At 41.9% G+C, this 23,168-nt stretch overlaps 1 non-coding gene across 1 annotated transcript; it reads right to left on the bottom strand.

Annotated features, from left to right (window-relative positions):
- Positions 1–18,187: 18,187 nt before the first annotated feature.
- TRNAH-GUG (transfer RNA histidin (anticodon GUG)) lies at positions 18,188–18,259 on the bottom strand. Its single transcript has one exon. It is a non-coding gene; the product is annotated as a tRNA-His (tRNA).
- Between the last annotated feature and the right edge of the window lie 4,909 nt (positions 18,260–23,168).

Here is a 23,168-nt window from a genome sequence, read left to right as displayed (position 1 = left end):
CAAACAACAGTGTTATTTTCCCTTTCTTTGATTTCACCCACTTCTCACTGTCCAGGGAGGGCAGATGATTGTCAGGGCAGGACTTGGGACTTCCTGGGTGGCTTGTCCAAACAGCACCTATTACACTCCAAAGCCAACACAGCTTCCGATGTGTAATATATAGAGGTATCTCAGCGGTGGATTATCCGCGGAGTGAGTTCGGGAGGCAGGAGAACTCTCGTTTTCTTCTTTATACATTTCTTTTGTAAGTTTGTCTTACAACAAACATGTATTTGTTAGATTTACAATAAAAAGCAATTAACCATGTTGAACATTTATACACTCAGACAAACCAGACTAACCTCATCTGCTGTGACTCAAAATCAACCATATGCCCTTGAGGTTAGAAGACAGGGCTCTGACACTTACATCGCCCCAGTCTGTTTTCTGAGAGCTTGGCCACATTCATTACATTCCAATTTCTCAATATATCATGACCCAGAAACTTCACAGTGTTTTATTTGTTTTTTGAAGTGCAGTGAAGATTTTAATTTCATCCAAAAAAAAAAATTAGTCTTTGTCCTTGATTCCTGGGAGGTGACACCAAACCAAAAAAGAAAAAACTAAACCCCTTGCTGTCAAGTTGATTCTGACTCCTAGCAACTCTATAGGACAGGGTAGAACAGCCGCCCAGTAGGGCTTCCAAGGATGACAGTCTTTATAGACACCGATTGCTGCATCTTTCTCCCTTGGAGTGGCTGGTGGGCTCAAACCATCAAGCTTTTGATTAGAAGCCCAGAACTTAACCACTGTGTCACCAGGGCTCCCTGAGATAACTCTATCTAAATGCTTTTTTTTTTTTTTTCAAATGCTTGGACTTTGTGAGTAATTGAGGTACCTTTGTTTTATATAGACAGACAGACCACATTTGAGGGTTTATGCTAATAAGCTGGCTCAATAGGGAGCTAGCAAGTCTAGAAAGAGGACCTCCTGATATCAGCCAACCTGGGGATTGTGGGGTGGAGGGGAATTCATTCAGTCATGCCTAAGTAATGAGGCTCAGAAAAAGGCTCTGGACACAGAAGCTCCATGGGCTTCCTCGTTGGTGAGAAACATCTGTGCACATGGAAGGGTAGCACAGCCCTTTTTGGGACAACAACTCTCCACGTTCAGAACCCTCCCAGTCCTTGCCCTCTGTGTCTCCTCATTTGTATCCTTTTTGCTATAAAACTCTAGTTGTAAATATAGGACTTTCTGTGAGTTCTGTGAGTTATTCCAGTGAATTATCAAATCCAACGGAGTAGTGAGAGGTCAGAAGTAAGGGGAATGAGCACCTCTGAGCTTATGGCTGGTATCCTGAAGGGGTAGAGGGAACTTCTGAGTATGCAGCCAGCAGGTCAGAAGTGGGTAAGTCACGAGGACTCCCAAGATTCCAGCTGGTGTCTGTGCCCTTTACTTGTGAGGTCTGCTCTAGCTCCAGATGGTTAGGGTCAGAGCAAGATAGTACATGAGCACCTGGTGTCAGAACAAAAGTGGAAGAGAGTTGAATTGATAGTAGATAGATTTGGGTTGATCAAGAAATATTTGGTGTCAGACAAGTGGGAACTGATTCGGGCTTTTCCTACCTGTAAATATGTCAGGGTATCCAGGGGCACTCCTTATTGTGTCACAGAGTGTGAGTATCCAAGTTGCCTTACAGTATTATTTCATTTATGTGCACAAAACAGCACAACACTAAATATGTGTATAATAGATATAAACCTTGTATTTAAATTTTACACATAGTTTTAAAACCTTGCAAAGAGATTATCATCATGCATTACTTTGGCACTGAAAATTCCCTTTCTTCCTCCTAAGGCTAGTTTGTGCCTTCCAAAAGTGAGTTGGATCACTTGAGCTAATGATTTCAAAATGGTTAGACTGCATATAAGACATTAAAGAATGACCTGGCCATGCATACACATAATGGAATTCTATGTGGCCAAAATGTGAGGGTCTCTATGGACTGCTGCTGAGTTGTTGCTAGGGTAAATTGTTCATGTGAAAAAAAGCAAAGGACGAAGTGCAAAAATGTATACAGTATTCATCTTTTAAGAAAGGAGAAGAAAGATGTGTTTGTAATTATTATTAACACTTGCTTACTTTTCAGGAAGAATAAGCCAGAAGGTAATAAATATACTTTCATCTAGGGAATGTGGTTTAAGCTATAGAAATGATGGTAAGGCATTGATAAGTATTTTTTTTTATGTAGTTTTGATTTTTGAACCATGTGATGTTTACATTTTCAAAATAAGAAAAAGAAAACACTACAATTGATAAACAAAAGTAGTACAATTTAAATTGAACTGTATATCAAAATCATAATACAATCACACAGAATATAATCAAGGAAATTTTAAAGGCAGTTCTCTGTGATCCACAGCGGTGTATCTTTTTTTTTTTATTAACTTTTATTGAGCTTCAAGTGAATGTTTACAAATCAAGTCAGTCTGTCACATATAAATTTACATACATCTTACTCCGTACTCCTACTTGCTCTCCCGCTAATGAGTCAACCCTTCCAGTCTCTCCTTTCGTGACAATTTTGCCAGCTTCCAACTCTCTCTATCCTCCCATCCCCCCTCCAGACAGGAGATGCCAACACAATCTCAGGTGTCCACCTGATACAATTAGCTCACTCTTCATCAGCATCTCTCTCCCACCCACTGTCCAGTCCCTTTCATGTCTGATGAGTTGTCTTCGGGGATGGTTCCTGTCCTGTGCCAACAGAAGGTCTGGGGACCATGGCCGCCGGGATTCCTCTAGTCTCAGTCAGACCATTAAGTATGGTCTTTTTATGAGAATTTGGGGTCTGCATCCCACTGATCTCCTGCTCCCTCAGGGGTTCTCTGTTGTGCTCCCTGTCAGGGCAGTCATCGATTGTGGCCGGGCACAAACTAGTTCTTCTGGTCTCAGGATGATGTAGGTCTCTGGTTCATGTGGCCCTTTCCGTCTCTTGGGCTCTTAGTTGTCGTGTGACCTTGGTGTTCTTCATTCTCCTTTGCTCCAGGTGGGTTGAGACCAATTGATGCATCTTGGATGGCCGCTTGTTAGCATTTAAGACCCCAGATGCCACATTTCAAAGTGGGATGCAGAATGTTTTCATAATAGAATTATTTTGCCAATTGACTTAGAAGTCCGCTTAGAGCATGGTCCCCAAACCCCCGCCCTTGCTCCGCTGACCTTTGAAGCATTCATTTTATCCCAGAAACTTCTTTGCTTTTGGTCCAGTCCAACTGAGCTGACCTTCCATGTACTGAGTGTTGTCCTTCCCTTCACCTATAGCAGTTCTTATCTACTAATTAATCAATAAAAAATCCTCTCCCTCCCTCCCTCCCTCCCCCCCTCATTACCACAAAAGTATGTGTTCTTCTCAGTTTATACTATTTCTCAAGATCTTATAATAGTGGTCTTATACAATATTTGTACTTTTGGCTCTGACTAATTTCGCTCAGCATAATGCCTTCCAGGTTCCTCCATGTTATGAAATGTTTCACAGATTCCTCACTGTTCTTTATCGATGCGTAGTATTCTATTGTGTGAATATACCACAATTTATTTACCCATTCATCCGTTAATAGACACCTTGGTTGCTTCCAGCTTTTTGCTATTGCAAACAGAGCTGCAATAAACATGGGTGTGCATATATCTGTTTGTGTGATGGCTCTTGTTTCTCTGGGGTATATTCCGAGGAGTGGTATTTCTGGGTTCTATTTCTAACTATTTAAGATAACGCCAGATAGATTTCCAAAGTGGTTGTACCATTTTACATTCCCACCAGCAGTGTATAAGAGTTCCAATCTCTCCGCAGCCTCTCCAACATTTGTTATTTTGTGTTTTTTGGATTAATGCCAGCCTTGTTGGAGTGAGTTGGAGTCTCATCGTAGTTTTAATTTGCATTTCTCTAATGGCTAATGATCGAGAGCATTTTCTCATGTATCTGTTAGCTGCCTGAATATCTTCTTCAGTGAAGTGTGTGTTCATATCCTTTGCCCACCTCTTGATTGGGTTGTTTGGCTTTTTGTAGTTGAGTTTTGACAGAATCATGTAGATTTTAGAGATCAGGCGCTGGTCGGAGATGTCATAGCTGAAAATTCTTTCCCAGTCTATAGGTGGTCTTCTTACTCTTTTGGTGAAGTCTTCAGATGAGCATAGGTGTTTGATTTTTAGGAGCTCCCAGTTATCGGGTTTCTATTTGTCATTTTTGGTAATGTTTTGTACTCTGTTTATGCCTTGTATTAGGGCTCCTAGGGTTGTCCCTATTTTTTCTTCCATGATCTTTATCGTTTTAGTCTTTATGTTTAGGTTTTTGATCCACTTGGAGTTAGTTTTTGTGCATGGTGTGAGGTATGGGTCCTGTTTCATTTTTTTGCAAATGGATATCCAGTTATGCCAGCACCATTTGTTAAAAAGACTATCTTTTCCCCAATTAACTGATACTGGTCCTTTGTCAAATATCAGCTGCTCATACGTGGATGGATTTCTATCTGGGTTCTCAATTCTGTTCCATTGGTCTATGTGCCTGTTGTTGTACCAGTACCAGGCTGTTTTGACTACTGTGGCTGTATAATAGCTTCTGAAATCAGGTAGAGTGAGGCCTCCCACTTTCTTCTTCTTTTTCAGTAATGCTTTGCTTATCCGGGGCTTCTTTCCCTTCCATATGAAATTGGTGATTTCTTTCTCTATCACCTTAAAAAATGACATTGGAATTTGGATCGGAAGTGCGTTATATGTATAGATGGCTTTTGGTAGAATAGACATTTTTACTATGTTAAGTCTTCCTATCCATGAGCAGGGTATGTTTTTCCACTTAAGTATGTCCTTTTGAATTTCTTGTAGTAGAGCTTTGTAGTTTTCTTTGTATAGGTCTTTTACATCCTTGGTAAGATTTATTCCTAAGTATTTTATCTTCTTGGGGGCTACTGTGAATGGTATTGATTTGGTTATTTCCTCTTCGATGTTCTTTTTGTTGATGTAGAGGAATCCAAGTGATTTTTGTATGTTTATTTTATAACCTGAGACTCTGCCAAACTCTTCTATTAGTTTCAGTAGTTTTCTGGAGGATTCCTTAGGGTTTTCTGTGTATAAGATCATGTCATCTGCAAATAGAGATAATTTTACTTCCTCCTTGCCAATCCAGATGCCTTTTATTTCTTTGTCTAGCCTAATTGCCCTGGCTAGGACTTCTAGCACGATGTTGAATAAGAGCGGTGATAAAGGGCATCCTTGTCTGGTTCCCGTTCTCAAGGGAAATGCTTTCAGGTTCTCTCCATTTAGAGTGATATTGGCTGTTGGCCTTGCATAGATGCCCTTTATTATGTTGAGGAATTTTCCTTCAATTCCTATTTTGGTGAGAGTTTTTATCATAAATGGGTGTTGGACTTTTTCAAATGCCTTTTCTGCATCAATTGATAAGATCATGTGGTTTTTGTCTTTAGTTTTATTTATGTGATGGATTACATTAATGGTTTTTCTGATATTAAACCAGCCTTGCATACCTGGTATAAATCCCACTTGATCGTGGTGAATTATTTTTTTGATATGTTGTTGAATTTTATTGGGCAGAATTTTGTTGAGGATTTTTGCATCTCTGTTCATGAGGGATATAGGTCTGTAATTTTCTTTTTTTGTACTGTCTTTACCTGGTTTGGGTATCAGGGAGATGGTGGCTTCATAGAATGAATTGGGTAGTATTCTGTCATTTTCTATGCTTTGAAATACCTTCAGTAGTAGTGGCGTTCACTCTTCTCTGAAAGTTTGGTAGAACTCTGCAGTGAAGCCGTCCGGGCCAGGGCTTTTTTTTGTTGGAAGTTTTTTGATTACCGTTTCAATCTCTTTTTTTGTTATGGGTCTATTTAGTTGTTCTACTTCTGAATGTGTTAGTTTAGGTAGGTAGTGTTTTTCCAGGAATTCATCCATTTCTTCTAGGTTTTCAAATTTGTTAGAGTACAATTTTTCGTAATAATCTGATATGATTCTTTTAATTTCAGTTGGTTCTGTTGTGATGTGGTCCTTCTCGTTTCTTATTCGGGTTATTTGTTTCCTTTCCTGTATTTCTTTAGTCAGTCTAGCCAATGGTTTATCAATTTTGTTAATTTTTTCGAAGAACCAGCTTTTGGCTTTGTTAATTCTTTCAATTGTTTTTCTGTTCTCTAATTCATTTAGTTCAGCTCTAATTTTTATTATTTGTTTTCTTCTGGTGCCTGATGGATTCTTTTGTTGCTCACTTTCTATTTGTTCAAGTTGTAGGGACAGTTCTCTGATTTTGGCTCTTTCTTCTTTTTGTATGTGTGCATTTATCGATATAAATTGGCCTCTGAGCACTGCTTTTGCTGTGTCCCAGAGGTTTTGATAGGAAGTATTTTCATTCTCGTTGCATTCTATGAATTTCCTTATTCCCTCCTTGATGTCTTCTATAACCCAGTCTTTTTTCAGGAGGGTATTGTTCATTTTCCAAGAATTTGATTTCTTTTCCCTAGTTTTTCTGTTATTGATTTCTAGTTTTATTGCCTTGTGGTCTGAGAAGATGCTTTGTAATATTTCGATGTTTTGGACTCTGCAAAGGTTTGTTTTATGACCTAATATGTGGTCTATTCTAGAGAATGTTCCATGTGCGCTAGAAAAAAAAGTATACTTTGCAGCAGTTGGGTGGAGAGTTCTGTATAAGTCAATGAGGTCAAGTTGGTTGATTGTTCTAATTAGGTCTTCCGTGTCTCTATTGAGCTTCTTACTGGATGTCCTGTCCTTCTCCGAAAGTGGTGTGTTGAAGTCTCCTACTATAATTGTGGAGGTGTCTATCTCACTTTTCAATTCTGTTACAATTTGATTTATGTATCTTGCAGCCCTGTCATTGGGTGCATAAATATTTAATATGGTTATATCTTCCTGATCAATTGTCCCTTTTATCATTATGTAGTGTCCTTCTTTATCCTTTGTGGTGGATTTAAGTCTAAAGTCTATTTTGTCAGAAATTAATATTGCTACTCCTCTTCTTTTTTGCTTATTGTTTGCTTGATATATTTTTTTCCATCCTTTGAGTTTTAGTTTGTTTGTGTCTCTAAGTCTAAGGTGTGTCTCTTGTAGGCAGCATATAGACGGATCGCGTTTCTTTATCCAGTCCGAGACTCTCTCTTTATTGGTGCATTTAGTCCATTTACATTCAGGGTAATTACAGATAAATAAGTGTTTAGTGTTGTCATTTTGATGCCTTTTTATGTGTGTTGTTGGCAATTTCATTTTTCCACTTACTTTTTTGTGCTGAGACATGTTTCTTAGTAAATTGTGAGATCCTCATTTTTGTAGTGTTTGACTTTATGTTTGTTGAGTCGTTACGTTTTTCTTGGCTTTTATCTTGAGTTATGGAGTTGTTATATCTCTTTGTGGTTACCTTATTATTTACCCCTATTTTTCTAAGTAAAAACCTAACTTGTATTGTTCTATATCGCCTTGTATCACTCTCCATATGGCAGTTCTATGCCTCCTGTGTTTAGTCCCTCTTTTTTATTATTGTGATCTTTTACATTTTGACTTCAGTGTTTCCCTGTTATGAGTATTTCTTTTTAATTAATCTTAATTTGTTTTTGTGATTTCCCTATTTGAGCTGACATCAGGATGTCCTGTTTTGTGACCTTGTGTTGTGCCGGTATCTGATATTATTGGTTTTCTGACCAAACAATATCCTTTAGTATTTCTTGTAGCTTTGGTTTGGTTTTTGCAAATTCTCTAAACTTGTGTTTATCTGTAAATATCTTAATTTCGCCTTCATATTTCAGAGAGAGTTTTGCTGGATATTTGATCCTTGGCTGGCAGTTCTTCTCCTTCAGTGCTCTGTATATGTCGTCTCATTCCCTTCTTGCCTGCATGGTTTCTGCTGAGTAGTCTGAACTTATTCTTGTTGGTTCTCCCTTGAAGGAAACCTTTCTTTTCTCCCTGGCTGCTTTTAAAATTTTCTGTTTATCTTTGGTTTTGGCGAGTTTGATGATAATATGTCTTGGTGTTTTTCTTTTTTGATCAATCTTAAATGGGGTTCGATGAGCATCTTGGATAGATATCCTTTCGTCTTTCATGATGTCAGGGAAGTTTTCTGTCAGGAGTTCTTCAACTATTTTCTCTGTGTTTTCTGTCCCCCCTCCCTGTTCTGGGACTCCAATCACCCGCAAGTTATCCTTCTTGATAGAGTCCCACATGATTCTTAGGGTTTCTTCATTTTTTTAAATTCTTTTATCTGATTTTTTTTCAGCTATGTTGGTGTTGATTCCCTGGTCCTCCAGATGTCCCAGTCTGCATTCTAATTGCTCGAGTCTGCTCCTCTGACTTCCTATTGTGTTGTCTAATTCTGTAATTTTATTGATAATCTTTTGGATTTCTACATGCTGTCTCTCTATGGATTCTTGCAACTTATTAATTTTTCCACTATGTTCTTGAATAATCTTTTTGAGTTCTTCAACTGTTTTATCATTGTGTTCCTTGGCTTTTTCTGCAGTTTGCCTTATTTCATTTCTGAGGTCATCCCTGATGTCTTGAAGCATTCTGTAAATTAGTTTTTTATATTCTGTATCCGATAATTCCAGGATTGTATCTTCATTTGGGAAAGATTTTGATTCTTTTGTTTGGGGGGTTGTAGAAGCTGTCATGGTCTGCTTCTTTATGTGGTTTGATATGGACTGCTGTCTCCGAGCCATCACTGGGAAACTAGTTTTTCCAGAAAATCCGCTAAAAAAAATGCAGTCAGATCCCTATCAGAACTGCCTTTGGATTATAACCTCCACCTTGTTCCCTGTAAGGATGAAAGTCTGTGATTTGGATCATATATGCTTGGCTGTAGCTGGTTCTGTGTTTTTAGTCCAATTAGGGGTGGATTTTTGGTCCCTGGGTTTTTTTTTTGTTGTTGTTGTTCCTTCTCTCAGGCCGAAAGAGTGGGTTAGGAAAAGACCAAAAGAAAAAAAAAAAAAGAAGGGGGAAAAGCAAAGCTGCAGCGAAGCCGGAGCCATCCTCCCTCTGGCTCAGGCAATTGTAATGTTAATGAAGCCGCCTGGGGAGGGATCAGAGAGATAGGAGAGTAGCACCTCAGAATATAGCCAGAGTTGCTTGTCTTGCTTGGAATGACTATTATATCTGAGATTCCCGCAGGGCGTGTCGCCTATGTGTGCTGGCTGTGTGGAGATTGCCCCCGGGGGTCTGGCCCGCTGAAGTCAGGGTCACATCCTCCGCTGCCAGTTCAAATCCTAGCGTCAAGGATCCCCTGCTGGGATGCTTTACTCCCAGCTCCAAAATCAGTTGCTGCCTCCCGGGGACTTCTCGTCCCACCAGCCGCGTCGCTGCGCCACCTCCGCGAACTGGCTGGGCCCCTACCGGGGTTAGTTCAGGGGACTGGAGCAGCTCCCCTTGCTTGTGCCGTGACAGTGCCCAGTCAAATGTCCGGCAGCACGATTCCCCGGCTGGGACACTGCTCTCCCAGCTCCAAGACCAGTCACTGCCTCCCGGGACTTCTCCCAGCAGCTGCGTCCCCACACCGCTGGCGCAAACTGGCTGGGCCCCCTCCCGGGGTGAGTTCAGGGGGGTAGGGCTGGGCCCCTTGTTTGCGCCATCAGCTCCCCTGGGCTCTGCCCTAAATTGGGCGCCAAAGGTTACCTGACTGGGACGCTGGCTCCAGGCTCCGAAAACAATCTGCTGCTTCCCGTATTTGTTCCTTTTCCGTCTCTAAATCTGTGTTTGTTGTTCAGGGTTCATAGATTGTTATGTACGTGATCCATTCACTTGTTTTTCTGAGTCTTTGTTGCAAAAGGGATCTGAGGTAGCGTCTACCTAGTCCACCATCTTGGCCCCACCCCCCCCGGTGTATCTTTTTATAGCAGGAAAATCTGCAAAGAAGTTTTGAACTTTGTAGATTTGTTGTTGGTAGCCATATTGATGGAATAATTTGGAAACAATTTTCTGTGTATTATAGGGTAGAGCACATGAGTAAATGTATTAAAAATCATTTGGAGTTAGGGTTATCAACGTGAGAAAGAAGAGATAAAACTATGGACTGGGGAATTTGAGGAAGAACCTCTTGGTGTTGGATTGGGATTGAAAGTGTCAGTATAAACTAATGAATTAAATATGAATATTTGCTCACTATGTCCACTTACAGAGCCGAGAAGCAATGCTACCTAGTGGCTACATCTTTGTTGTGAATGCCATTCTCCACCAAAAGAAACAGATTCCTTGGTAAATGGCTGATTTTGGAAATGAAAATCACAAGTTGAACTTGGAACTTCTTGTGCCAGAAAGCAAGCATGTGCTCCCTGATTCATGGAAACACATCAAAAGATCACAGGAACCAACTTGAAGATGTCTAAATTGAGAAAATTTGATCATCAAAAACAATAATAGTAATGGGTAATAACACATTGAACTAAAAAAAGAAGCCAGGAGTTCACAGAATCTAAGATTGGGGAGGGAAGCTCTGTAATAATATAAGAATGGGGAGGGAAGCTCTAAGAAAAAAGCCTTGACTAGAGAAAAATGTACTCCCACTGGTGAAAAATAGTCCCTCATCCTCTCAGATTGTGGCAGTGTATTCTGATATTCTGGTGGCCTGCACTAGTGTGCGGAGAAGAAGAGCCAGAGAAAGAAGTAGGAGGAGGAGCAGGAAGGAAAGAAGAAAAGAAAGAGAGAAACTACAAAAAGTTTAAGAACCGCGCAGTTAGGAGAGAGGCAGCTGGACCGGCTCACTTAGCAGTTTAAGCCAATGTTTTCATTTACATATGACAACTGAAATATCATTCCTGTCAATGTTTGAATAGCTGAGAGTAATAGATTTAAAGGCGAGTCCATCTATAATTAAGGTGTGAGTCGGCTGATGGACTTATTTCTGTGTATTTGATGGGTTTTGTTTTTATTCTTTGAAGTTTTTGCTTTTTCCATGACTGTATCTAGGAAAGGCTTAGGGAGTGGTGGCTTTATTTTGGAGCCCAGATAGCGCAGTGGTTAAGAGATAGGCTGCTAAGTGAGAGTTTGGCAGTTCAAGTCCACCAGCCACTCCTTGGTAATGCTACAGGGCAGTTCTCCTCTGTCCATTAGGGTCCTTATGAGTCAGAATTGACTCGACGGCAGCATGTTTGGTTTTTTCTGGTTTTAGCTTTATTTCTAGAAGGCAAAACAAGGTTAATTTTCCTCAGATAAAATTTTTGAGTGCCTATCATGAAATTTTCAATAAAAGCTTCTTAATTTAATTAAAAAAAAAAAACTATTATATTTAGTGACACATGAATTTGTTCCCTAAAGCACTGTTTTTTGAGCTCATCTGCTTATCTACATGCATTGGAATCACCCTGATAGCTTGGTAAAAAGTAAAGATTCCAGACACAAGGATTGGTCTTTATTTGCCTTATTTGCCTGCGGAAATAAAGGAAGAAGGAGAGTCAGGAACAGGAGGATGAAACAGAACGTATGGCCAATTGCCTCCATGAACAACTACCTCCTTTGCATTGAGACCAGAAGAAATGGATTGTGCCTAGCTACTATACTGTATTTTGATCAAAGATTCTATAAAAGAATCCTGATCAAAAGGGGGAAAATGCAGAACAGAATTTCAAATTCTCATGGAATCAGATTTTCTGGAACCATGGAGGCTGGATGAACCCCTGGAAATATCCCCCTCAGATAATGTTTAAACCTTCAATAAAAATATCCCCTGAAGTCTTCTTAAAACCAAAAAATAGTTTAGCTTAACTAGTAAAGAATGTCTGCCTTGAGCATTATGCTCTTTTAAGATCTGTTTATATGGAATCAAAATGACAACAGCAACTTAAAAGATTAGATAAGAAACTTGGGGGACAGTGTGTTAATGTTAATGGGGAAGGAACAACTCAGAAAGGAGGGTTCCCTCCCTCACCGGGGTATCTGCCCAGCCCACAGCTTTTCTCCTTTCAGGCATTTCACTTCTTGTCCTCCACTCCATAGTGAGATGTGGCCCAGTGGTCAGTTCAAGTTCTAGGACTTGAATCAATGACCCAAGAACACTTCAGATTCCAGGGATTCGTTAGGACCAAACATAAAAGTGACAACAGTTTGGATTTCAAGTACATAAAACCACAGGGACCCACCCACCTCACTTGTCATTTCAAAGACTGGGTCTGGCCGTGTGGTTGCTGCTCTGCATGCCCAGTACTAACCCCTACAGGATCCCAGTTCAGAGGGACCCAAAGTGCCAGTTTAGATCGACTCCTTAATGTCTTCTGCTCCAGAAATAACTCCAGGTGTATAGTTCTCATGTTCCTTCCTTTCCCGCTCCTGAGCGGGCCGGCAAAATGACCTGTGCTGCCGCTGCAATGGATAATCCAGCAGAGTAGGAAGTGGAAGTGTTTTGGGCACATGAGGGTGGGGGGGAAGCCTTACATACACAGGGTATCGAACCCGGGACCTCTCTTTGGAGGCAAGAACTCTACCACTAGACCACCAAGACTTCTCCGAACACTCGGTCTCTACTTCTGGTGTTATGGCTATTTAGAAAACGACTCCGGCAAGACTTGGAAAAAGCAGTCCTAAATTGGGATTAAGCAGTGTTCTCTTTCCAAGAAACAGCTAACACACATAAAAGATGCCCAGAACACAGGGTTTCAGGCAACACTCTACAGTAAAGTTATTACATTCAAATAAAATGATTCGACTTGAAAGAGACAAATTCGGAAACTGGCTCTTTCCAAATGGATAATACCCTTTGGGGTGGAATCGATTCCTACTCATACCAGAGATACCCTTTAGGATAGGGTAGAGCTGCCCTGTAGGGTTTCCAAGGAGCCGCTGGTGGATTCAAATTGCGGAATTGGTTACCAGCCAGGCTCTTAACCTGTGCATCACCAGGGCTCCAGCTGGGCGATATGCCTTGTCTTAGTTTCTTACCGCTCCTAATCAAGAATATCACAAGGAGAAGGTGTCCACGAACAGGAACTTACTTTCTCATAGTTTCAGAAGCTGGATGTCTGAATTTAGGGCACCTGCTCTGGGAGAAGGCTCTCTCTGTCAGCTCTGGGAAGAAATCCTTGTCTCTTTCAGCTTCTCTTCCTTGGTTTCTTGATAATCTCTGAGTGGCATCAGTCTGTCTCCATTTGTGCTTCCTTGCTTCTAGGCCTAATCTGCTCTTTTTATATCTCAAAATTGATTGGTTTAAGATGCTATCTATACTGATTCCACCTCATTAATATAACAAAGAAAACTCTATGCCCAATTGGAATTACAAACACAAGTATAGGGGTTAGGCTTTATACCACATATCTTTGGGGGGACCCAATTCAATCCATAACAAACCTTGGTACAAAAACATCAGAAATCATTGAGTCTTTAGTCTCTTGTCCTAAATCTGCATGAACCTAAGGGAACGTCATTTATTCACTGCCTGATACAACCTCTTTGCCCTCTGATTGCTTGGTGCCTCCCATCGCTTTCCTTCCAAGCTTGAGATGGGTTCCAGTTCTTACCCAGTGGTGGTTCAGGAGGCTGGATGTTTGGGGATGTGTCTGAGGTACTCCAGGAGGTCTAGGTGATTCTTGAGCTTCGGTTCTCTGGTGCCACTTTTGAGTTCCTGAAAAAGACCAAAGATTGAAAGGTCCTGTTTTCAGTAGCTGTTTGAATGGACACGGGAAATGCAGGGTGGAGAGAAGGAGTGCGCTGTCACATTGTAGGAAGAGCAACTAGGGTTATATAACCACGTGTGCATAAATTTTTGTATGAGAAACTGACTTGAATCATAAACTTTCACTTAAAGCACAATTTAAAAAAAAGGTCCTGTTTTTAAACTGTTACGTGTTACACAGACCTACAAAACAGCAAGTAAGTGAAAATTCACTCCAAGGTTTCTTCCCTTAACCACTCCTTTTTAGTCACTCAAGGATGTCAGTTCAGGGAAAAACAAAGCTATTGGGAGTGTTATGAGCTATGCAGGCAACCTTGAATTTGGAACGCTGGTGGTTCAATGGTAGTACAGGTGCACCCAATTTTGATTCCTGGCCAATATGTGGTTCCTGTTCTTTCCACCACAGTTCATTTACTGCATCTGGGTGCAACTGCACAAGTTTTTATTGTGCATACCAGACCAGAATAGTAGCCCTTTTTCTACTTCTGCTGGGCTCTTTATTCCACAGGCAAATCTGGTCTGTGCCGAGATCCAGCAGTCAGGAGCAGTCCTGTTGTCAATGAGGAAGTTGTGGAGAACCAGGCAGTGATGTTGGAATGAAAGATAAGAAAGAGTTTGGCTACACAGTAGTTTGGCAGCCTAGGGACCAGGGTGTGATCTTGAAGGAATTAGTGCCTGGCCTGAAGTGCAATAACCACCACTGCAGAGTGTCTTACTAGCGGGAAGTAAGTTGTGGTGTGTTTCAGTAGTGTGAAATGTTTAGAAATAATACTCTTGTCACATTCATCTATTCTCCAGGCAGACCCAGGGAGTCCAGGCAAAGAATTATAACAACACTGCTGATCCCAGATTCACATGCTGGGACTCGGACTGGGCACTGTGCTCACCACACAGTGGGGAATTAAGCAACTGCACCTCCAGGGAACAGAGTAGCTTCGAGGTGGTGCAGATACCCAGTGGTGGTAAAGATGTTAGAGACCAAGGCCTTAGGGTCCAGGGAAGGGTGAGGTTGGTGGGTAATAATCAGAATAGAGCTGGTGAGAAGCAGTCAGTAGGACCCTTAGGCCAGAGCCTGTATCAATCAAGAGCCTGTGATCTTCACCTACACCAGCTTCGTGCACTCAGCAACCTTCAGCAGCACCATTTGATGCCAGAAAGCAGAGCGACATCCAGTGAGGAGTAAAGCTGAGCAAAGTGCTGGCAGCTGCAGTGGCCCTGAGCTAGACAGAAATAAGAAGGCACAGAGACAGAGCGGAAGACAAGGGTGGGCAGGAGCGTGAGAATCTGCCTAGATCTGTGCACCACATACCATAAATGCATTTACTAAAATTGTCAGCTTATGTTTGCAGGTAGAAATATAAATTAGGTCTTTAATGGAAGTAAATTTAAATATTGAATTTAAGAGAGGTGTTTAGAAGTTGCTGTGGAGTCGATTACGACTTGTGGCCACCCCAGCTGTGCACAGTAGAACTGCTCCTTAGTGTTTTTAAGGCTGTGACCTTCAGGAGCAGATCACTTGTCTTCTGAGGCACCTCCGGCTGGGTTCAAACTGCCTAGTTGAATATTTAGCTCTTTGCCCCAACCAGGGACTCCTTAAAAAAAAAAAAAAAATGATGGCGGTAGGTCAAAGGGACTCAGGAGTTGATTGAAAAAGCTCCCAATGGCCAAACCAAAATAATTTTAGTAACAATATAAACACAGTAGTATTAGATTAACCCAAAGCATAAAATACTCATTCATGAGTTCATATTAATATAAAAAAATGATTGAATAAATAAATATAAATGTCCCCCCATTGTCATAAAAATAGACTAACGCCCCTTGCAGAAGAGTCCCCAATAATTTAGGTACTCAATGAAGTGTGGCACACAACTCTTCAGACAGGGATTGGATTGGAATATGGGATGGAAACTGATACTCCTGAAGAACGAGCTTCTTGGATCGAGTAGACACATGGGACTATGTTGGCATCTCCTGTCTGGAGGGGAGATGAGAGAGCAGAGTGGGCAAGAAGCTACACGAATGGACACGAGGAGAGGGAGTGGAGGGAAGAACTATGCTCTCATTAAAGTGAGAGCAAATAGGACTGTATAGCAAGGTCTATGTAAATTTTCATATGAGAGACTGACCTGATTTGTGAACTTTCACTTAGAGCAAAATAAAAATTAAAAAAAAAAAAAAAAAGACGCATGGTACAAAACCCACTGCATAAATGTGGCTATTCATAGTGGCTTCCTTTCAAAGAAACAGCCTAAAAAGGGGGGTAGGAAAGAGCACCTTAACAACAAAGACCTGAGAAACACTACCTCAATCAGGTGACCAAGATTAATATCAACAGTGGTAAGTCATGTTGATATCATGTGATGGAATAGCATTTTACCTCCCCAAACCCATACTCAGACAAATCCCGATTGAGGAACGTTCTTCAAAATACCTGATCAGTACTCCCCAGAATTGTCTAACCGTCACACACAAGGAAAAATTTGAGGAACTGTCACAGTTAAGAGGAGCTTAAGGAGACATGACAATTAAACGTAATGATGTATCCTGGAACAGAAAAAGGATAGTAAGCAAAAGCTAAGGATACCTGAATAAAATATGTACTTCAGTTCATAATAATGTATCCATATTGGTTCAATAATTATGTCAAATGTATCATCTAAGATATTAATAATAGGGGAAACTGGTTCCAAAATATATGTGAACTTTCAGTGCTATCGTCTCAACATTTCTATAAGTATAAATGTATCCTAAGATAAAATATTTATTTAAAAATTAAAAAAAAGTTGTTAAGCCAATTAAAATTGTCTCTTCACAAAAGAGGATTTTTTAATACCCAAAGGCATAAGAAAAAACCTTCATCATCATTACTCATGATGTAAACGAAAATTTAAGTCACAATGTGTCTTAGTCATCTAGTGCTGCCAAAACATTTCACCACAAGTGGATGGCTTAAACAAAGAGAAATTTATTTTCTCACAGTCTAGTAGGTTATAAGTCCAAATTCAGGGCGTCGGCTCCAGTAGAAGCCTTTCTCTTTCTCTCTGTTGACTCTGGAGCAAGGTCCTTGTCCTCACAATCTTCCCCTGGTTGAAGAGCTTCTCAGGCAAAGGGACCCCGTGTCCAAAGGACGCGCTCTGCTCCCAGTGCTGCTTATTCAGTGATATCAGGTCCCCACTCTCTGCTTGCTTCCCTTTCCTTTTATCTCTTGAGAGACAAAAGTTGGTGCAGGCCACACTCCAGGGAAACCCCCTTTACCTTGGATTAGGGAGGTGACCTGAGCAAGGATGGTATTACAATCCCACCCTAATCCTGTCAACATAAAATTGCCATCACAAAATGGAGGACAACCACACAATACTGGGAATCATGGCCTAACCAAGTTGATACACATATTTTTTGGGGACACAGTTCTATCCATGACACCATGGTATACCAACAGACACCCATCACAATGGGTAAAATGTTAAAAAAAAAAAAAAAACAAAAACAGAACACCAAGCTCTGACAAGCCTGTGGATCAAAGAATGGTATCTCTTGTTGCTGTTGAGGCAGTAAATAGCACAACCATTCTGGAAAACTCCAAAACCCAGCGATTCCACTAGTAGGCACATGCGCGAAAGAAATGGCTGCACATACCCGCAAAAAGACTTGTACAAGAATTTTCATAGCAGCCTTAATCACAATAGCCAAAACTAGAAATGATCCAATTGTTCATCAACTGTCTTTTACTCACACATTGAAATTACACTCATCAGTAACACCAAAATAACACACACACAGGCAGGCAGCAACATGGATACATCCCATAAACATTAGGTTGCATAAAAAAAAAAAAAGACAATCACAAAAAAGTATTGTCATTTATGTAAATTTCAAGAATAGTCAAAACTAATCCAAGTGGGAGCCAGGTAGAGAATGACTAAAAAAGTATTCAAAGGATTTTTGTGGGTTGATGAAACCTGTAACTTGATCTAGGTGATGGTTACGTTCGTCAAAATTCATCGGACTGTGTGCATAAGATTTCTGCATTTTCGTATATGCGAATTGTACTTCAATAATTTACTGTTAGTATAAAAAATGGGGGCCTTTGATGCCATCGAGTTTAGATTTTCTTGTATTTTTTAGATCTTATTGTAAAATTTCCTGTTACAGTGGGAATTCTTATTTCATCTCATTTCTCTTTTCGTCTATAAGGTCCCCACTGATATATGAAATAACTCGACCAAAAAGAAAAAGAAAAAAAGGGGGTTATGACTACACATTTCATTTCACACATCCCAAAAGGTGAAGCTTTAGAGAGCTGTGGACAGCCTTCAGCTTTTGGGATAGTTTGTGCGCATGCTCAGACATTAGGCAAGTCCAGGGTTTCCAGATGACCGCGACGCAGGTGTGTGCACTGTAGGGTTTCCTTTCCTCTCCTGACAGCGGGGTGCCCCCGGGAGCCAGCACTAAGTGAAAGTCTCTGACCTCGGGTAGAGAGCGCAGCCAGTACAGAGATGAACAAGCGAAAGGAAAAATACGCCAGGCTCAGCTTTCATAGACACCACACATTGCCGTGACTCGGATTCGAACCGAGGTTGCTGCGGCCACAACGCAGAGTACTAACCACTATACGATCACGGCGCGCCACAAGCCCCTAGCAGCCTCTACGCTTCCTTTAATATTTTTGACGTAAAAACATTCACACTACGTTGCTGATTTGTTCTTGTACAGGTACAGGGCCTCGTGCTTTTCTCCCTTTCACGTCTTCTCTCCGTCTATCCCGCCTCCTCATGCCACATAATAAAAATAATTTTCTCTGTGGTGTTTGGCTGGAGGAGAGTGGTTATTGTCTAAAAGTTTTCTGTCTTGCTAAGCTGCCCTTTTCCTACTCTTAGATAGGACAGGATTTTGTTGCAATTTTTTTTCGTATTCCAGTTTGCCGGCTTCATCAGCTCTAAGTCAGGGATATGTGATATCCCGTTTCATTCCTGATACTAGTGATTTGTATCTTCTCTCTTTTCCTTGTCAAGTTTATGGATCTTTTTAGAAAACCAGGGTTCCATTAGTTTTCTCACTTTTTGATGTCATTGGTTTCTGCTCTTATCTTTATTTCCTGTTGTCTTTGCATTGGGTTAATCTTACTCTTCTCATTTCTTGAGGTGATAGCTTAAGGTTATTGATTTGAGACTCTCTTCTAATATAAGCATTTAATGCCATAAATTTCCTTCCCAGAACTGCTTTAGCTGCTCCCCACGAATTCTGATAGGTTGCATTTTTATTCAATGCACGTATACCAAGTACTGGAGTTGCTGGGTCACGGGGTAGGTGCAAGTTTCACTTCATCAGAAGGTACCGAACAGTTTTCTAGAACGGAATTCTAACCAGCAATAACATACCCCATATCTTGTCAGGACTTTGTGTTCTCTGTCTTTTAAACGCTGCCTAGGCTGATGGATGTGTAATGCTATCTCACTGAGGTTTTTTTGTTTGTTTGTTTCACTTTAGGTGATTTTTTAATTTTATTTTGTTGCTGTTGTTGAGGTATACACAACAAAACAGGTGTAGGAACCCTGGTGGTGCAGCGATTAAGCATTCAGCTGCTAACCAAAGAGTTGGCAGTTCGAATCCACCAGCCACTTCTTGGAAACCCCATAGGGCAGTTGTACTCTGTCCTATAGGGTCCCTATGAGTCCAAGTTGACTCAGTGACAGCAGATTTTTTGGTTTTGGTATATGCAGGTGTATATATAAGTGTATGCATCCATATATACAATAGAGCACACAGGTGGCACAAACACGGATGCTTATTAAACACCTTGTGGGATTGGTTTATGGGGTCTGAAGGCTTAGGACCACATAGTCTTGTGGGACAACTCAGCCAATTGGCATAATATAGTACGTTAAGTTTATGTTCTGTATCCCAGTTTGGTGAGTAGCGTCTGGAGGTCCTAAAAGCTTGTGAGCAGCCATCTAAGATACCACAATCAGTCTCTATGCATCTAGAGCAAAAGAGAATGAAGGCAACCAAAACTCAGAGAAGGAACTAGTCCACAGGATGAATAGTCTACATGAACTACGACCTCATCTACCCTGAGACCAGAAGAACTACATGGTACCTAGCTGCCACTAGAACACATCGTGTAGAAATTGTTAAATGGAACCTAATTTCCTGTATAAACCTTCACTGAAAACTCAATAGAATGTTATTTTTTTTTAAAAAAAGAACATAATGCTTAAGGCAGATTGGTTTTTACTAGTTAAGCTGAAGTATTGTTTGGTTTTAAGGGCCCTTCTGGGGGTGTTTCTGGTTTAAGGTTTAAAGATTATCTCAGGGCAATAGCTTCAGGGGTTCATCCACCCTCTATGGCTCTAGAAAGTCTAGAGTACATGAGATTTTGAAATTTTGTTCTACGTTTACCCCCTTTTGATCAGGTTTCCTCTGTAGAACCCTAGATAAAAATGTTCAGTAATGGTAACCCAGCACCATCCAGTTCTGCCAGTCTCATGGCAAAGGCGGCAGTTGTTCATCATTGAGCTTTTAGCTTGTGTTTCCCAAAAGAGTAATGATGTTGAACATACTTTCTTGTGTATTTTTGGCCATTAAGAAATCCCCTTTGGTGAAGAAAGCCTACTCAAGTACTTTACCCTCTTTTAATTAGCTTGGCTCTTTATTACCAATTTCTAAAAATTCTCTATATATTCAAGATTTGAGTCATTTATTCAGATAAGATGCTTTTCTTATTTCTAACCACAAAATTTGCAAACCCTTATGTTATTTATAATTTTCTCTTTTTTTCAAGGAAGAAAAGAGTCCCACGAGGGTCCCTAATTTGTTACACTGTTTGCTGGGGACGATGTTGGAAATTAAAAGTTGAGGGAGGGTTGACTTTTTCTGCACATGTAAGAAGATGCAGGAAGAGGCTGAGATACAGAATGGAAAAATAGGCTAGAACAAGGAAACTGATTTTAGGGTTCGGTAGTGAATGTCAGATTTTGTTTGCCTGTTGTTTGCATATGCATAATTTTTCTTTGCCATGTTTGTAATATGATGCAGGTGTGCTTGATTTACTTGTTACAATTTTTTTTTAATAAAATGCATATGCATGTCTAAATAAAATGACTACTATACTTCAAATATTCACTAGTGGACCTCCCAGACTGATCTAACCTAGACTCACCGAAGGTTCCACAGACTGGGCATTGGGCCCCATCTAGGAGGCCTAGTGGAAAAGTGGAATTGTAATTAAAGGGAGGGGAGGAACGTGAGAATCTCAACAGCAGTGGCTTTCCCCACTGCGGTGTTTTTCACTCTTCCTTCACACCTAAGTCTTTCTTCAAATAAGGGTAATTGGAAAAAAAATCAGTTTCATCTTTGGAATCCACAGAAATTTGGGGTAGGGAAGTTCAAGTGCTACTCAACTGGGAAAACCTGGGGATGGCTTACTCACTGGCAACAGGACAAGGGTGTCTCTTTTTGTCTGCTTTGGCAACTGGAGATGGGACTCAACTCACCTTCACCAGCCACTAGGGGACTCTCTGATTCCAGACGAGGCCGGCTTCTTGGTAACTTCAGAAATGGAAATTTCCTAGAATTTCTTCCCTTTCCTTTGTTCTATTTGTCGCTTTCGCCTCCCCAAGAGGAGAGAATTCACCACCTTCCTTTCGCTTCAGGACCCTTTTGGGGTCCCTCATGGACTGGGGTCGGCTGATTTCTACTACGTATCCTCCCTCTGCCCACTGGGCTTCTGTAGAGCTCAGGCTGACTCAGGTCGTAACTCCGCACCTGTGGGACAGAGAGAAGCCCCGAGGGCAGCGAATGCCAAGATCTAACTATGTTAGCCCGCGTGCACCATGTCATCTGCTCCTCCGGGTTCAGGGAAGCGGAAAACGTGGCCCCTCAAGTTTGTTTTTTTTTTTCTCCCGCCCCCCTCCCCCAGCCTGAACCGAAAGAAGAGTAAGGTTCCGAAAGATAAGAGCCTTGCTGAGTGAATCCAGCCCCCTGCTAGGCTCTCGGGGATAAACGCAAAAGAGGCTGGTTTCAAAGACCAAACCAAAGAAATTCAAACCCTTTGTCGTTGAGTGGATTCCAACTCACAGCGACTCTATAGGACCCAGTAGAACCGCCCCACAGGGTTTCCGAGGGGAGGCTGGTGGATTCCAACTGCCACCCTTTTGCTTAGCAGCGGAGCTCTTAACCACTGTGCCACCAGGGCCCCAATTCTAAAGAGCAGCCAAGGAAACAGTACAATGGTGTCGCCAACACATTGGCAACCAAACGATCTGGAGCCAACCCTCGCCAGATACCGAGGTCTGAAATCCTGACCTCTGAGTGAGCCGAGGGGCACGAATTGAATCGACCCCGCGCCTTCATCAAGAGAGTCCTTAGTCCAAGCTCGGAAACCAAGAACAAGAGGGACCGTGCACATCAATAGTTCTAACTGTTTTTAACAAGAGGGCGATTTTGTCCCCTGCCTCACCCGCTGGAACATTTGGCAGTGTCTGAAGACATTTTGATTGTCATGACTTGGGGGTGCGTGGATTCTACTGCCGTCTAGTGGGCAAAACCCGGGGTGTTGCTAAACATCCTACATTACACGGGAGAGCCCTCCACAATAAAGAATTATCAGATGGAAAACATCAGTAGTGCCGGGGATGAGAAACCGTGGAGCAGATCAGTGTCCACACTTGACCAAGGAGACGTTACTGATTGCTGACTAATTGGATATGGACTCTGATGAAATTACCGGCCCGAGCATGTGGAAGGATGGAGTTGCCGTCAAATAAAATGGAAAAGTGCAGCTGCGGCACGTTTTAGAGGCACATCCACTTCAGGGCCCCGCGGCCCTGCTTGAAAGAGTTTTCCATCCAGGCTCTCTCCGTTCCCGCATCCACCTGCGTCCTTTATGATGAGGGCGACCCCGCGGGCTCTGGGCTGGGGCCCTTTTCCCCCTGGGCGTCCTCCCTCCCCACCTCCTCCCGGCACCCCGTCCACTGTTGTGCATCTGAGGATCATCTCTTCGCGCACTGTTGCCTCGCAAAGGCCTATCTCTAGGTCGATTCTGAGGCTAGCCCGGAACCAGCCAACTGGCTCTGCGACTCGTGGACCTTGGGAGCTTCGCGTGTGAGTCAGTGGACTTCCGGAGGGCTTGGCGCCTCGCCTGCGGGCTGGCTTTGTGGAGAAAGCTGGAGGGAAGCGACCTTTGGGGACGATTCCCTAGAGGAGCAGCGCGGGTCCGGAAGGGTAGGCCGGCCGGGGCTTCCCAGAGCTCAGCTCAAGGAGAGTTAATTACTCCCTGAGGGTTGAAGAACAGGGGCCAGTTGTACATCTCCCTGGTTGTCTAGTGCTTAGGGTTTGGCGCTTTCACCTCCACAGCGCGGGTTCGATTCCCGGTCAGAGAATTCTTTTGCGACGCCTATTATCACGCAGAGGAGCCTTGCTGGTGCAAGGGTTAAGCGCTCGGCAGTTACGCTCAAACTCGGCGATTCGAACCACCCGCTGCTCCGGGAGACCAAAGACCGAGCCATCTTAAAGATACAGCCTAGGAAACCCT

This window comes from Elephas maximus, chromosome 3 (genome assembly GCF_024166365.1).
Source record: "Elephas maximus indicus isolate mEleMax1 chromosome 3, mEleMax1 primary haplotype, whole genome shotgun sequence".
Taxonomy (NCBI): Eukaryota; Metazoa; Chordata; class Mammalia; order Proboscidea; family Elephantidae; genus Elephas; species Elephas maximus.
This window is presented reverse-complemented; position numbering and strand designations above follow the sequence as displayed.